We start from the raw sequence: 15,769 nt of genomic DNA on the forward strand, positions 1-15,769 counted from the left end.
TGTCCCAAGCCTGCTGCACAGGGTCCCTCATTGAAACTTGGAATAAAAGTTCACCGAAGCAAATGAACATTTTCTGGTTTTCTGCTAAATATCTGTTTTCTCACATGAGAAAAGTAGCCGTAGAAAGACTGTTCCCTAGGTTCCCGGAAAAACACTGTTCCATTCCCATTTAGAAACAACTTATAAATACAGTTGTCTATGTGTGGGCTTTGTTTTGGTTGCATTTCAAACCTGCTTTCTTTCATTTACACCTTCAATTAAGTGCTTTTATACTTTCTCAGGTTCCCATTTATGGGAATTCTCTTGGTTGTGTCTAGAGCTGGCTCATTGCATTCATTATGTGTTATATTTCACCATTTTAGCTTTCAGAGATAACTGTGTACTCAGGGTTGGTATTCAAAACTCTGAGCAACTGAAAAGGCACAGGCACCAACCAATCAGAACAGATGCTAGCTATAAGCAACCAACGCAGCTGTGCCGTGCCATGCCATGCACACAGATGGAGCCTCAGCCTGGCTGATGTGATCTATGTAAGAATCTGGTCTATGATTCCATTCTAGCTTCTATTCCTACTTTGTACTTGGCCTACTTGTGAAATATGTCTTCATGTAACATTGAGGAAGGGCAGTAAAAAAAAATTTCTATTGCCATAAAAAACACATAATTAATGCTGCAGTGGCAAACAAAAACCAATGCTAGTGTAACCACCCAAGGGGTTCACCTTGCCCGGTGCCTAGACAGAGCCGATTCATCAAGACAGGGGAATTGCAATAGAGAAAGAGTAATTTATAGAGCCGGCTGTGCAGGAGACTGGAGTTTTATTATTATTCAAATCAAACTCCCTGAGCATTCAGGGAGCAGAGTTTTTAAGGATAACTTGGTTGGGTGGGGGGAAGCCAGTGAGCCAGGAGTGCTGGTTGACAGGGATGAAATCACAGGGAGTCGAAGCTGTCTCCTTGTGCTGAGTCAGTTCTTGGGTGGGTGCCACAAGATCAGATGAGCCAGTTTATTGATTTGAGTGGTGCCAGCTGATCCATCAAGTGCAGGGTCTGCAAAGTATCTCAAGCACTGATCTTAGGAGCAGTTTAGGGAGTCAGATTCTTATAGCCTCCAGCTGCAAGACTCCTAAACCGTAATTTCTAACCTTCTGGCTAATATTGGTCTAGTCCCCAGGCAAGAAGGAGGTCTGCTTTGGGAAAGGGCTGTTACCATCTTTTTTTTTAAACTATAAACTAAATTTCTCTCAAAGTTAGTTCGTCCTACGCCCAGGAATGAAAAAGACAGCATGGAGGTTAGAAGCAAGATGGAGTCAGTTAAGTTAGATCTCTTTCGCTGTCTCAGTCATAATTTTGCAAAGGTAGTTTCAATCGTGCTAATTATTCTCACTGCCTACTTAAGTGTAGTATGAAAGGAACTATTCCTGGTAGAAGCTGATATCTCTATCTGAAAGGCAGGATGTGGCCTCTAAGAACCCGCTCTTACTTCTAAAAGGACAGGTCCTAAGAGACTGCATCAAGCCTTCAGCTCACAAAGAATTGCTGCTGGTACCATTCAAATTATTCATTCTAGAAAGCCCAAAAATATATTTCTTAAACCTGCTAACTATAACCTTCCGTAATAGCAGCATAGACTACCAGAAGCCAAAAATATACATTTCATGTAAACAGCTTTGAGCTTTGTGAAGTGTTAAGTACTGAACTGCTCATTGTACATGACTCAAAGTATCTAACTCAGGGGTGTTTTCTGCACACATTAGTCAATGCCATCTCCTGACAAAATATGACATGCCATTTGCGGCTCTACTAGGCATTCTAAATATCAGGAAAAGAGAAGAGAACTAAGGTATGAGATTGTTACACGCGGTTGTGAGTAACAGCAAGGGAACAGCAATAGAACAGAGGTCTCTGGGCAGAAAGTTCCTACCAGAGAAATTCTGCTGGTTTGTTCTAATACCCAGGCACTGAGTTAGCTTCCAATGCAAAAGCACAAAATATTAGAAGGAATATTAATATAACCTCTCACTCTATAGAGGAGAAAGCAAAATCCTTCAACTACATCTCAATTTTAGTTGAAGCATTTAGAGGAGTTTTCTGATGGATATACATAAAACCTGCTTTACGCAAATTGGTTTTATGGTGTCCTTGGTTGGAGCATCTCTATTACATAAATCATGAAATGACTGCTTTTGGACAAAATTTCCCCTTTATATTTCTCTAGACTAGGGAACCTGATATAGAGTGTGAAGAACCTTTTTTCTTCTCCCATTCTCTTTTTTTGGGGGCTGATTTTTGGTTCATATTTGTAGGTTCAAGGACAACTCTGTAAAAAATTTTGAAAATTCAAACTTCAACCAGTTTGAGGATATCCTAACCCAGTAGTGTTGAAAGTGTGTTCACAGACTACTGACAACTGTTTCTTATCAGTTCATGACAAGATTCATACCGAAATTGAGAATTGCATTTAGAATGCAATAATTTTAAATCCCTTAAAGCTAATGACAAAAAAGAGGTGTTTATATTTTGTGTATTCATCCATGAGGAACTGGGAATTTAAAAGAACTAGCTGGTTTTTAATCCCAGATATTTTGAGAAGCATTGTTCTAACTTGTGGTCTTTTCAATTGCCCATGCCTTGCTTTTGATCCATAGTTGTATAATGATTGATTCTGACCTTCTGATTAGCAAAGCCCAGGGTAGAAAAATCAAGCACAAAGTCCAGTAAAAATAATTCATCACCTGGTACCAGTATAATATGGTTTGATTTTTGCCTTGAAAAGCACTATCACATATTAGCTCTTTTAAAGTTTTGCAACTATATAAGATAGGAAAGATATTACATATATTTTATATGTGATTCAGCTGAGCTCAGAGAGAGTGTGCCCTGTCTGAGCTCCCACAGCTAAGCTGACAAACTGGAGAGGGTTAGGAAAGAGTTGAAAGGCTATTTACTGGATGAGTGACCATGAAAAAATTGCTTAATTTCTCTGAGGTTTACTTTCCTTATTTGAAGCAAGCAGATAATAATAATTACCTGGCAGGTTGAATGCTTGACGAAAGGAACAAATGAGAAAATATGGTAAACATTTAAAAAATTGTATTTGTCCTTATTAAGATCTGTTCACTTGCATTACAGGTAGAACAATAGTATCTCACAAAAGTAGGATAGTTTTCCCAGGGCCTGGAACACATACAAAAAAAGTGTCAGTAAATAGTAGCAGAATGAATGTCTAAATGAATGAGCATGGTTTTTTGTCTGTACTAAATTCTTTCTAATGCACACAGAACTTGATTAAAAGGAATGTAATCTTGCAAATTCTATTCTCTACTGGTATATTACTTAGGATTTCATGGATTGTATTCAACTATATACACATTTTTGGATAGTTGACCCAGAGATTTTCAAACTCATTTTAATTAATGAACTCTTTTCTCCAAAGTTTTATGTAGAGTTTCATTGTTTAAAAACAAATATATATATACACACACACAGAGTATATATACATATATACTATAGATGTGTGTATATACTATGTGAGGCATAGTATATATACAACCTCATAGTATATATGTATATATACCATGTATACATATAGATATATACATACACATATGTATATATACGCATATATATAATACATATTATTTATAGTATATACAAGGGATTATTTTTATTGGACTTTGTGTCTGATTTTATACTTGGTATTGTATCTGTGTGGGTGTTTGTGTGTGTGTGTGTTTGTATGTGGTGACAGAAACAGCATGATCTGGTTCCTGACTCACTCAGCCTCTCCCTGGCCCCAAAATAGCTCCTGAAATGCTTTTTCAAGCCCGTAGGGCTCCATGAAGCACAGTCTTAAAAACACTGTCTTTTTTATTAGTCGACAGCATGAACAAGTAACAGTAGAAACAAGTTTAACCAAAATGACCAGAACTGACAAGAATTTATAGTAAGTTAGAAAAAATAAAGGCAAGCATACAGACTTTCAGAAACATAGATATCTCTCCTGAAAAATCTCCCAGAAGTGATAGCCATGAGTCAGATATTACATTTACCTTTGAAAGTCCAAACTGTAGTGAGTTATCCATAACCTTCTGTGGTTCCACCCAATTTTGTGTTTTGCATGTTTTGAGAGAAATGCAGAATTTCCTGTAGGGTGCTGTGGTTTTCATTGCTTGGTTGATGTTGTGAACATCCAGGGCCAGCTTTCCTCAAGTTCAAAGACAGGAAAACACAAGACACCAATGAAGAAGTTACAAACCTCCTGATACTCTAGTGACCCTGACTTAGAAGGGCCAGGTAGCTGAAAACAGTGACCTGATCAGTCAGAGAAAGTAGAATGGGACCTCTTTAGCACTAATACTTGAAAGAACATGCTACAGCCTCAGGTCATGTGCTAGACAAGACATTGGAGCTCCCAAAAAATTGCCTGGGTACAGCAGTCAGTGCAGCCCAGGAAGCTTGTGCAGTTGAGGACACTGAAAAGGTAGAGTGCCAAGGGGCCCATCCATAGGTCAAAGTGGGCACATGGTGAACTCTCAAGATGAGGAGCTTAGTTGTAGCTTTGCTGAGTTCATGGAGAAGACAGGACATGCAATTCCTTTATTAAAGTGCCAAAAAGTTGAAAGAATCATGGCTTTGTGTCCTGACTTTCCTGGTCACATTCTCTCATCTACATAGCAGATGGACTCCCCTCTGGGCTGACAACCTTAGTATGGTTTATATGGTTTGAATTAGTAAATGCTACTCCAAGGTATTGCCATTCCATTTGTCTTCACCCATAGATTTCTCTTTTTCTTTTTTTCTTTTTGAGACAGAGTATCACTCTGTCACTCAGGCTGGAGTGCAGTGGTGCCATCTCGGCTCACTGCAACATCTGCCTCCTGGGTTCAAGGGATTCTCCTGCCTCAGCCTCCTGAGTAGCTGGGATTACAGCCACCCACCACCACACCCAGCTGATTTTTGTATTTTTAGTAAAGATGGGGTTTTGCCATGTTGACCAGGCTGGTCTCAAACTCCTGACCTCAGGTGATCCACCTGTCTCAGCCTCCCAAAGTGCTGGGATTACAGGCGTGAGCCACTGCGCCCAGCCTGATTTCTGTTTTTCTTTAATTGCAGAAGCTCTAATATGTAAGTTGGAGGATTCTTATTTCACTATAAACTTATCTTTTTGAGTCTTGCAAACAACACAGGAGGTGGGTAGGAGAACAGGAAATACTTTAAAGAATCGGAGAGGACATCTCTTCAATCTGAGGTAGCAGCTATGTTTGATTTCATTTTTCCACTGCTCCGAATGATCTTCTCTTCAAATCATGTGACTTATGAGATAGTGACAGATAATACAGGAGTTCATGATTGCTGCATCATTTTCATCTAGAAAGATCTCAGTGCAAATTGTAAGATTTATATCGCTTTCTAGCTGTGAGTTACAAATTCAACAATATACTTTTGCAACAGCACTTTAAAGACAGATAACCTCAACATTTTGCAAAATAATTTTGAAATAATATGTTTGAACATCAACTCTGATGCTGTTAAAGGAACCTAGCAGATGTGTCTTTAATTTAAAGCAATAGACTCTTTCATTAAAACTCTGGAAAGGGCTGGGGACCATTCTTTCTACTTTAGATACACGTGAAATTTAGGCCCAGAAATGTTAGAAGGTGTTGTAAATTCTGTGACTACACTCCAATTTTCTAGGTTGCTGACCTTTCACCTGTCCATTAAATTAGGGTTCATTCAAATGGAGTTTTTTTCAGAGGTAAGATCTTTCATAGTTTTTCATACCACAAAATGTTCTATCCCCACTTAGAGAATTAAAACAAACAAACAAAAAACAGGTAAAACTTGACATAGGGGTAAGAAAATTAAACCACCTTTTGTTATTTTGAGATTTCCAAACCAAGTCTGTGCTGTCCTAAAAAGTACTACCACCTACAATATTAAGTTATAGGGGAAATACCTTTTTAAATATTAATTGTCCTTCTAGATTATTCTTCTTTCAACCAGAAGACCTAAAAACTGAATATGGACTTAATGAAGATGTCAGATGCTATTTACCTTAGAGTTGGGAGTGCTAGAATCTTAAAATCATTTCATTTTGATTGCCTCCCTAGGAGAGATGATAAGGAGTGACAGAGAGGGAGATTTGTAGGTCATAGGGTCATAATGAAATGTTCATTTCCATATGCAGAGCCTGAAGATTGAGAAGGGAGGAAGTAGTGAATTGCTTGATAGAACATCTTGCAGTTGACGTATCTGTTGGGCAGTTGGTAACCTAAGAGGAAGCACATCCAGGTGGGATGAAGAGAAAATTGGTGAAGATGATGTGAGATTTATTTTCATTCTCTCAGGTCAGGGAAAAAGATCCAGGAAGGGAAAAAGCATGCAAGTAAAGCAACCTCTGTTGCAAATTATGCTACAAACTCCTAATTACACCATATAAAAGAATTTATGTACTTTTGATGAAAGCTTAGGCTTGGCTTGGCATCAAAGGGAGGTGAAAAGTTTGGGATGCCAGTCAACACTTATGCTCCCCTTCTTTGATGCCACAAAGATGGATCACAGTCTCTAAAGCCAAGAAGATGCATTTTGCCAAAACTAACCTATCTTGACCCATGATGGGTATGAAACCTCACAATTATGATTTTATAATGAGTTTGCACAGTCATTAGGAAAAATATGATAGTTTTACCACATAGGCCAACCAGGGTTTATTCCACTGGATTTCAGTTTGTAATGCAAACAGTGTGATCAGGAGTATTTTCATGAAAGACTCAATGTTCTTCATTTTTAAGGTTTTCAAAGTATTCAAATATCACAATTGTCTAGTTACCACAGTGGTTTAGGGTCCTGGATTAAAGAGGGCAAGGTCAAAAGTTTGATCTCTTTAGGTCAGCTGGCCTTTCTCACTTCCATGTCACTGCCAGAATGAATAAGAGCTGTCTGGTCCTAAAATATATGTAGTTTTTACCTTCTTATACATGCTGACTACTATGATTAGCATATAATCAATACCCATAATTCTTTCTGGAAGTTTTGTTTACAAATTCATTAAAAAAATTTATTGAGCAATATATTAGGCATCACCCCACTTTATCTTCAACTAGACAACTCTGCATCCTCTTTTAAAGTCTAAGAAAATATCATTTCCTCTGAGGGGTCTTCCCTAACACTCCTCTCACACAATCACTGACTAATTAGTTTCCCCGTTCTACACTCCTGAGACACAGTGACTTCTCCTATGTAACACTATTATAATTTTAACAAAATAATCAGCTATTATTTATTTAATGTCAATTTCTCCCACAATTGGGTGGAGAGGTTGAACAGGGCTCTTCTCTTTTATTTATGACACATCTTCGCTATCTAGCAAAATGTCTGGCATATAAAATATTCTTTGGATTAGATGAATGAACAAAAGGTTGTGATATAAAGACCAAAGATTCAACAGGTGTTCTGCCAGGACCAGAGACTGCGAAAATGGGCTAGAAGCTGCTGCTCTAAACCCTAGTGTGTATGTGGTTGGGGCAAAGGAGTGGGAAAAGAGTACACCAGGAGGAGAAGCAATATGACACAGAAACTCAGTGAGGAACCTTAGGGAAGACACTAAGGAATATGCTGCTAATTTGCACAGTAGATATATTTATGAAATTTTACTTTTTTGAGAAATTAATCCATTTTCCTCTTGATATACAGTATGAATTCTAAGACATGGATGCACACACACATTTAAAAACTGTATTTAAGAGTGCATAGGCCGGACGCGGTGGCTCACACCTGTAATCCCAGCACTTTGGGAGGCCAAGGTGGGCGGATCACAAGGTCAGGAGATCGAGACCATCCTGGCTAACACGGTGAAACCTCATCTCTACTAAAAATACAAAAAAATTAGCCAGGCATGGTAGTGGGTGCCTGTAATCCCAGCTACTTGGGAGGCTGAGGCAGGAGAATGGCGTGAACCCAGGAGGCAAAGCCTGCAGTGAGCTGAGATTGTGCCACTGCACTCCAGCCTGGGCGACAGAGCAAGACTCCTTCTCCAAAAAAAAAAAAAAAAAAAGTGCATAAAGATTTTCAGATAAAAGTATCCAAAAATAGCTCTCTCATAGTCATCATCCCATACAATAAGTCAAATACTTTACCAAATGTTCTGCAACACAGAGAACTTAGAAACTTCCTGGAATCAGAGATGTGGGAAAGAAAAAATCTCTTATTTCTGGAGAAACACTTAGGGCAATTTTTTTAAAAAAGAAATACATTAAAAGAAGCAGTTTTAAGCAAGTGTTTCTTATATCTTTTACTTTCTGATTTCTTTCTGAACCAGATGAAAAGTACCAACTGAGAAGTCTAAGTCTGCTGCTTCAAATTTTCTTACATTTGCAATGAGAAGATGCAGTCTCTTTATGAGTTCTGCCCTCCCTATTGTTTTTGCCTTAGTATTCTCCAGGCTTCATGGATTTAAGCCATGTAATAGCTGGCAGAGCCTTATCGATGACCTGTTCCAGCTTTATCACTTTGCAGTTGAAGAAAACAGAGGGGTGGAGAGAATTGCCTATGCTAGTTGCTGGCAACTAGAACCCAGGCCTCTGTACTCCCTGTCTGTCCAGTATTCTTTCCCTGGACCACACAGTCTCCCAGGATGAGCTGTGTTTGTGGGTGTTTTGGAAAAGGGTGGATGAGAGGATGGGACAATGCCCAAGATTTGAGACTGACCAATCACTTATATGACCATGACCGGCATTAGGCCAAAGGGATCCAGACTCCCATGCACCCTAAGGAGCCAAAGGACATAATAATGTTTTAGCATAGAAATGAGAAGACTTGAAATGCTGCATGATGTCTGCAAAAGAGCTTCTGACATCCTAAAGGAACTCAGATCTGGAATCACTATCCTAAAAAAACAAAAGTGTCAGGAAAAGCATTTGGAATATTAATTTGTTATTTATTGAATTTGCAGAATTAGGTCTGCATCAAATCAACATTTGGAGAGTATATTTTCCACCATCCTTAAAGTGTATTTTGAGAATATGATCAATAACAGATAAAAGTAATACCAGACAGAAAAATGAATACCTCCCCAGACCTCCTCATCTGTACATCACTCCCATTTCATTAAATAAAGAAGATGATAAGATATAGAAGCCAGATTGGAAAAGAGACAGCCAGGGCCATTTTACCACTTCAATGACATGATAGAAGTCTTGTAAAACATGCAAATGAGTGTAGGCCCACAAAGCATCACCTAATGAAGACGAATGTATGTGAAACCACCTAAGCAAAGGTGGCATATAATGAATGGCAAAACACTGAACCAAGCTCTTCTGTGCTAAGGAGCTGCAGAGAGCTGACTTTCATCTCCTTGTGAAGTAAATAGAGAGTTGAGACCTGGCAATGTGCTTGGTCAGCTCACCCCTGGAGCTCAGCACATCTGGGCTCTGACTTTACAAAGAAAAGCAAAGAACAATGTAAACCTCGTAGTCTTTTGGCCCAAAAGATCCTTCAACCCGTTCCCAATCTGTCAGGGTGCTAATCTGTTTTGAACATTTGGTCCTTCTTTCCAGAATGTCTTCCCAGAGTAACCCAACCCTTCCTCCAAACTGCCAGTACAGCCTGACTTCTGTGCTTCTCTCAGCTGGAATTCTACTGCACACACATCTGGCTGGTTGGCTTGTTTCCCTGGTAATTTAGAAGCTGCTTGAAAAAATCTGACTTTTAAACATGCATATTGGTCAGTGGTCTGCAATGCTTTGCCTTGTGAGTGTTGATTTTAAAACTGTGGCTTCATATACATAATACCTGTGAAAAAATGCTGGTATCTACTGGGCAAGAAGTTATTGTGTTCTCTCTAAACCCTCTCAAAACTATGGCTATCATATAGACTTGGAGGTAGTGAGGCTTGTGGGGAACAGAAGGTAAAAGAGAAAAAGATGCTTTATCATTTAAATGGTACTAAGAAACTAATTTACATGTTCTATTTTTAATCTCTCATATAACTATAATCTGTATACAACTAGGCCCAGTCACTCTTGCTTTGAAGCCAGGTGCAACCAAGGGTAACAGTTAAATCGCATCACTCTGACTCAGAAAGCTTTCAAGAATTTACTAGATCTTTGTTGTAATTTCCTTAAAACTTTCTAAACATCCTTTTTAGACACATTTTCTTCTACCTAAGTTTTATGTTGCCATCAGCACCTTCCCTCAAATTTTAGCAGATAAAGTCCCTCGACCTAGTTATATATCAAAGAACACGTTGATGGAATGAAGGGGAGCCATGTAAATTATTTCATTGTTTAGCTTAATTAACATTTATTGAGCACCAGCTGTGTACCACTCACTGTTTTAAGCTTCATGGTTACAAAGATAAATAAGACATAAGACACAATCCCTGCTTATTGATGATGAAACAGCAGGGCAGGCAACATCACTGTCTCCATTTTATAGGAAAGAATCTACACTCAGAGGTTAAGGGAGACATACAGCTGGTGGTGGTGACATCTGAACTAGACCAAGGACTGCCTGATTTTTGGATTATTACTCTCTAGTGGTGCATCCAAGAGGTTTTTTTTTGTTTTTTGTTTTTTTGGTTTTTTATTTTTTCAGATTGAAAGACATGAGGCCAGGCACCATGGCTTATGCCTGTAATCCCAGCACTTTGGGAGGCTGAGGTGGGTGGATCACTTGAGGTCAGGAGTTGAGACCAGCCTGGCCAACATAGTGATACCCCGTCTCTACTAAAAATACAAAAATTAGCCAGGCATGGTGGCGGGCGCCTGTAGTCCCAGCTACTTGGGAGACTGAGGCATGAGAATCGCTTGAACCTGGGAGGCAGAAGTTGCAGTGAGCTGAGGCGGCGCCACTGCACATCAGCAGGGGTGACAGAATGAGACTCTGTCTCAAAAAAAGAAAAAAGAAACTAAAAACATGAACTATTTGACAAAAAACCCCCCACAAAACAATTTGACAAAAAAACCCCACAAAACTTATAGTTAGTTAAAAATCATGAACTGTCATAAAAATAAGTCATAGTCAACTTGGAATTTGAAATGGCTTTCTATATACTATATGAGACAAAGTAGCAAAGAAGCCATGTTTGCCCATTTCCATTTGCTATTATAATTTCACAGAGCCTCTGACTCTATGATGATATGCAGCTCTTTTGAAAGATGTTTTGAAGACAAAACACGGAGAGCACACACCTCCCTCCCACCTCACGTCTTTGGCCTGAGTCACTACATTTCGTAAAAGATAAATGAACCTCGTCCTTGCCTTTTCCTGGACATAAGATAATGTCTGACAGAGTTAGTGATTATGCTTCTGTAATCTACAACCAGATGTCTTTTTACACCCAAACTTCGAGGTGATTCTGCTTTAATATAACTTCAGAGCAAGTTTTATGTCATTTCGCAAGTACAGAACCCCTACCACATGTACATAAGCTGTAGGCTAAAATATTGTGCTGAAACAGTCTGACAGAACTGCCCTGGGGCTATAGACGGTAGTCTATAGTCCTCAGTAAGACTTCTGAATAAAATTAACTTTAATTCTCTAAAAGCTTGATTTTTTTTTCTTTAGTCAACAGATATATTTACTCAGTTGAGCTTCTATAGCAGTGCTGTCTAATAGAACTTTCTGAAAAAATTGAAATACTTTGTGCCGCCCAGTGGAGTAATCACTAGCCACATGCAACTACTAAGCCCTTGAAATGTGGCTGGTGCAACTGAGAAACTGAATTATTTTATTTTAATAAATTTAAATGTAAAATCTTCACATGACTAGCAGCTGCTGTATTAAACAGCACAGCTCTATAATGTGCAGATAATGCTAACATTGGGGGTGACCAAGGATCACCTCTTACTGAAGGATAATCTTCCCCTTAACAGATAGAAGGGATATTTAACAGATATTTAACGTATTTTAATATTTTGGGGGGGGGTGCAGGTTCAAGTATGGTTGAAAGAGAAACAAACAAACGTGCTAACAGGCAGCCTTTCATGAAACAAAATAAGTGACAGTGACCATCATTTCACATGCTGGTCACTGGAAGGAGACGGATGATCTATCTGCAGAGACAGGCAGTTATACTTGCAGGGATAGAGAAAATAAGCTTGTGCTTAGAGAAGTCTGTTTCTAAATGAAAGGCTTGGCTATTTTTATCTGTTTAAGCCTAGACATATTACTGAATATTAATAAGCTCTGCGGTCTGAAATGAAGTGGTTAAAGGTGGGAGGGAGAGACATATTTTTCTTCCTTTTAATAAGAGACAAGCAAACCTGAAACTTTAAGTCTTTATCTATGCACACCAGAAAAATATTTCAGTCCTTAAAGCTTCAAGAGTTGGCTCAACAGAGGGCAAGGTGGGTTTTTTTTCTGGTATCACTTATTCCCATAATCCTCTGACTTGCACATTGTAGTATCTAAGGATTTTTCTAATGAAAGCACAACTGATTTTTCTTATTCATTTTTCATTTCCACACTACAAGAATATCCAAGCTGCTCAGTGTAACAATATTCCACCTAAGCCAAGGATGCTGGGGAGATTTGGTGACCAGGGCCCAGATAATGTAATAATAAAAGAGAAATTTATAAAGAAATCACTTTCACCAGAACCTTTCCACCAGCCCACTGGGACATGATCAAACAGAGGACGAACAGAAGCCAACACACATGAAGCTCTAAGGGCATCATAATTTTCTTCCCTTAATTATAAGAAATTATTCTGAACATACAAGACACAGCATATGGTAATATAAAGGTAACAGCATATGAGTTTTTAACCAGTTTTGATATGGTGACATCACTACCTGTTTTCTGTTTCTCTTTGCTTCTTTGCAAGGGAAGGAGTAATTAAACCCATTCTAGGAGGGAGGGAACTTTCTCTGCTCCCACTTGGTTCCCATCACTCCCCACACCCAGGAGGGAAGGTAAATATTTCTTATTCCCTTCTAGGAAGTGTATGATGACTAAGCATCCTTAGAAGTTAGCTTTTAGTTGTTAGTGATTTAAGTTCTGGATTTCAGTTATGGAGGATAATTGCACCAAAGAAAATAAAATAGTACAGGGCTTTGAGCCTGAAGGATAAAGGGTCCAGAGCTGGCACTCTGGAAAGTACTAAAAGTTGGGGATAATGAGCAAAAGGAAAGGGGAGTTACTAGATGGGGAGAATTATCTGGGAAAACAGGTTGGGGCAGAGAAAGTGGGTAAAGGGGCATTGAACAGGAAATATAGGGTGAACAATTGGAAAATAGTCTTGAACATGAGAATCATAGTTTTCTCAACTTACCACTCAGTGTTCTTGTAAGTGAGAATCATCTTAAAATCTGTGCGTAAGACCTCAGGGGGACTATTTCTCCATCTGTATCATGACTTCACTAAATTGACTGCCTGATGGGCACAGCAACCATTCTTGCCATAGAATGTTATGCTCTTTGTGGTGGCACTCTATGAGCCACCTTGCCACTACATTCCAAAACACCTTAAGCCTGAGGGGCTCCCTGGACTCTTCCACGGGTCATAGGGAAGAGGCTCTCCAACTGTATGTGGAAAGATTGGGTGGCAGAAGTTTACATGTAAGCTGGGATAGAGACCTTTAAATGGAAAGCTCTGTAACGTTAAGTATAGTCAACCACTGATTGCTTCTCTAGTATCTATTCCCTTTTCCATCTTTTCCAGACAGATCCCAAATATTTTTAGGTGTCCACTACCCCTTTTCTTTGTAGTCCTTGTTACTTAGGGGAAGCTGACCCTATTCCCAGTTTGGGGGTGGCTTCTTATCGATCCAAGCATGGTTATCCCATCCCCATTGTCAGTGATTGGTCCAGGATTCAGGCTTAAGCCAATTATCTCATGGTATTCCCTCTTGTTTCAGCTACTGGTCCAGGGCTGGGGAGTGTGAACTACCTGGGGCACTGGCCCAGTTAGATAAAAGGAAATGACTTTTATTTCAAGATTGGAAGAGATGCGATTGCTCTATCCTGCTGGACATAAAAAAAAAGCATATCTCCTTGATTCCTAATGGCAGCTATCTTATAATCCCATATAACTCCAATAACCTTATAACATATTATAATCCCCTAAAATTGAGGAGGCAACCTTAAGTGTTCAAAAGCTGTGAGACAGAGAGAAATGGAAAATATCACAATGTCTGAAAACTTTGTTGAGTCACGAACTCAGCCATTTTTGCAGCCTACCCTACCTACGGATTTATTCATTTCCTTGCTTAAATTAATTTTCTTGCAGTTTTCTACTACTTGTAGCTGAAAACTGGCTTAAAATGTTTATTACAAACACCTAGGAAGCTGGTAGGGAAAATTACTTTTCTATTAAAATAAAACCCAGAACTTTCAATGACTATCCAGAAAGGAAAATCCAGTGTAGAAGTAGGGAGTTTATTAAACAGCTCCAATTTTATCCCTCCAAATCTCACACTTCTACATGGGGTTCTCCGAAGTTAGACTCTGTAGCCACCACCATATTTGGACCCAGAGGAGTGTAAATTACCTTTTAAAGTCTGCTATAGATACAATCAAGCTGTAACTTCCAAGACGACTTTGTTACATGCCAAGAGAGAACAACAGGGACACAAGCAAATAATATACCAGTGGATCAAATTTGTCTGACTTTCAAAGTACCACATAATTGTTCCATAGCTAGCTGGGGCCTGGGTTTACAGACCTTGTCCTAATATCTGAGATGTTTACCAAAAGTTGACCCAGCTTCACATGGGATCCTACTCAGGTTTCTAATTTCCTCCTAATTGACCTCAACATAGACAGCACCATTTTAAAATTTGTCCCTCCAGAGTTCCCTCTTAAAACTTTGACAAATTTTAATGTAAGATTTCCACTTGAGTTCTAGTCAAGAGAGCCTATGTGTTTGTCAGAGTCTGACTCAAGAACCATCCACAGTAGGATCTCCAGGGATTATCACTTAAAATGCAGATTCCTGAACCCCAGGCTAACGATTATGATTCAATAAGGCTTGAGTGGCACCCAGGAATCTACATTTTAGCCAGTTTGTTCAATGATTGTTCCCAAGATAAAAATTTAAAACTCTGTTTTAAGAATAGCTTTAAATTCTCCAAAACTAGCAGTAAAGGTAGCTTGTATATCATGCTATCATGAAACAAACATACAAATACAGTTCTCCACAAATGTACATATAGTAGCTATTTTGGACTTTTAAATCTGGCTTATAGCTGCAGTTGTATAAGCCATTTTCTATATCCTCTTTTTTTTTCTTAACCAATCCAAATATATGCTTTTTTTTTAACCAGAAGAATGATTACAACATGACAAAATGTTTGTTCTCTCTTGCATTTAAAGAATTATAGTGAAAGTCCATATATACATTTCTTTGTAAAATGGGAATTTCACAAGAAGTATATGGAACGATATATCTAAGGCTGACCATAGAGTTTTGATGGAAATAATTTTATTTACAATAAATTTTAAAGAGTGCTAAACACATATTGGAAACAGAATGCTAACACATTAGAATGCAAGGGTGACCAAAAAGAAAAAGAAAAAGTAGTTCAAGAGGTGACCAGTCTGCATGCCAAGCTCATGCCTCCCCATAACATAATAAGAAGGGCCCTGCTATGGCAACATATCTCCTCAGCCATCTAGTCGCCCATCCACCCACCCATTGTTTTCTTTTTCCACATCACATTTTTTTAATTTATTATGTTTCAGGTTGCTATAACCTTACATCATTATGTGGAAGCACATGATTTAAGTAGCACATAAATCTACTGTGAACAGTTTATTTGAATGCAT

At 38.7% G+C, this 15,769-nt stretch overlaps 1 long non-coding RNA gene across 1 annotated transcript; it reads right to left on the reverse strand.

The window, feature by feature from the left end:
• Positions 1-801: 801 nt before the first annotated feature.
• LOC104005683 (uncharacterized) lies at positions 802-13,364 on the reverse strand. Its single transcript, XR_679118.4, has 5 exons — positions 13,276-13,364; positions 6,057-6,273; positions 4,052-5,369; positions 3,030-3,176; positions 802-1,049 (listed from the first exon to the last, which is right to left on the reverse strand). It is a non-coding gene; the product is annotated as an uncharacterized LOC104005683 (long non-coding RNA).
• Between the last annotated feature and the right edge of the window lie 2,405 nt (positions 13,365-15,769).

The sequence above is a fragment of the Pan troglodytes genome, chromosome 2 (genome assembly GCF_028858775.2).
Source record: "Pan troglodytes isolate AG18354 chromosome 2, NHGRI_mPanTro3-v2.0_pri, whole genome shotgun sequence".
NCBI lineage: Eukaryota > Metazoa > Chordata > Mammalia > Primates > Hominidae > Pan > Pan troglodytes.